A 2,178-nucleotide genomic window follows, 5' to 3' on the forward strand; every position below is an offset into this window, starting at 1 on the left:
CTTTTCGGTTTTTATCAGTATTTTTGTTGATTAGAATCTTTCATCGGTTTGGGTAAGCGTATCTTTGGTTTAAATTCTTTGTTTGTGTTTGGGTTATATTTTCAATAATTGTATATGTCATTTGCATTCCATGAATCGTTAGTGGGTTAGTAAGGGGTTGTACCTCGTTTAGCGGATTCCAAAGTGTTCGGTTGTTATTCTGGTTCTTGGTCGAGATCGGTTCAGGGGTATTGTATGGTAGGTCCTTGTTTTGGATTCAGTAGGTTAGTTCTCCAGTATCATTAGGGTTCAGTGGTTTTAGCGATTGTGTTTGGTTGGATCTTGGGGGTGTCAAGGGAATTGGTCTATTGCTGAGGTTTTGGTCTGGGCATCAGTTCAGAGGGCTTCAAGATTTGGGTATTGTATCGTTATAAGTGGCTGGCGTTATCAGGTTTGTTGGGATTTCGGAGAGTGTTCATCAGGTATTTAAGGGTTGTGCGGTCTTTTGGGTTTAGGTAGTAATGGATCATTAGCATTGGTAGGCGCAAGTTGTCAGCAGTTCGATTATTGGAGGGTAAGAGGGATTGGGAATCCTTCAAATCTTGTGTGCTGTAAGAGCTTAGTCGAATCAAAGTGGGGGAGAACCATTCAGGTATTCAGGAACAGAAGCAGGCGTGAAACTAGGATGAGTTTCACATCCCCGTCGGGGGGGAAGGCGGCCCAAGTGGCCGTCTGGATCGAGGAATGTGTGAGTTAGGAGTTCGGGAAACCTCCCAACAGTTGGTTAGCACCTTCTTGGTGATGGATAGTAGGATTTTGGCGGACCTGGGTTGGGATTGCAGTTAGGACTCGAGTTCAGCTTGGGTGCTTGGTCGAGTGCGTGCTCGACTTTGGATGTGTTCAGATTGATAGATTAGCAGTAAGGCCATGGGCGGCGGCTGTGGCTAGGTAGAAGTGTTGTAAGACTGTGGGGTGGCCCGTAGCATCCACTAGTAGGCAGTTAGTGTATAAGTGTTGTAAGACTGCGGGGTGACCCGTAGCATTCAGTAGTTGGCAGATAGTGTGGGAGTTTTGTAAGACTGTGGGGTGGCCTGTAGCATTCACCGGTCCCTGTGCAGCGGTGAAGGTGTGGAAAATCCTTGATTGGTCATGGATTTCTTCAGATGGTTAGGACCAGAGTGGGTCAACTCGTGAGGCTATAGGAAGGCCACAACGTGGTTAGAAATAGGAAATGATAGGTAATCGGAGACCGGGTATGATATAAGACTACAATTGGTTATGTAGTGTTCTGTTTAGCATTAGGTTTGGTGGTGAGATGGTTTGGGTGATTATTGTCAGATGAGGCTTTCTTTCGTAAGTCGCATGGGATGACTGTGTGGTGTCTTTTGGCTCAGCAACCGGGCAGGAATCTGGTATTCCAGATTTCCAGATAGTTGGCAGATAAGTTGGGACCAGGGAGGTCACAGATGCTTTTGGAAAGCAGCTAGGAGGCAGCATGATGTTTCGAGCAGTATTAGTGATTTGGGATTCGTGTGTGTGGAGTAGCCTGTTGTTTGGGAAATGCTAAGTCACTTGCAGTTTGGATAAATAATCTCAGAGTAATTGATTTGACCCTGTTGTGCAGCTCTCTTTTGAGTCTAACCGTTGCAGGGATGAATCTTCTACTCGAAGGATTATCTGAGCCTTCTGTCAAGCATAAGTGTTCTGCAGCTGTTTATGGCCAGTGACTTTGTTTTCATTGGTCACATCAAGATAATCAGGGTTGGAAGTGTTTTGTTTAGTCTGTTATTCGATGAGGAATTGGCATGGTAATGATTCAGCATGGGCGGTCTGTCGGGGAGTCAGACCAATGTAGACTTCAGGTTTCGGAAAGGTAGAAGTGGTTTTCTGCAGGGTCTAAGGATTTGTTCTTCTTCGGGTTGGAAGTTTCTGTTTGGGTTCGGTTGTCTTGGGAAAGTCGTTTTATGCTTAGAATTTTCGGTTGCGTTCCTCGGGTTGTTTGGTATGATCTGAGTGTTAGTAAGGAGCGATTTCGAGGACAGAATCTAATTTAAGTAGGGGAGAGTTGTAACACTCGGTTTTGGATTTGCTTCATTATTCAGGGCTGCGGCCCAATCTTCAGTTGTCATGAGGCTTAGGACCTTGGGGAAGAAAGGATTTGGCCCTTTTCGGATGTGGGTGTTATGGTTTAAGTCATCT

Source organism: Lactuca virosa, chromosome 6, assembly GCF_052849685.1.
Source record: "Lactuca virosa cultivar CGN04683 chromosome 6, Lactuca_virosa_CGN04683_v6, whole genome shotgun sequence".
Lineage (NCBI taxonomy): Eukaryota > Viridiplantae > Streptophyta > Magnoliopsida > Asterales > Asteraceae > Lactuca > Lactuca virosa.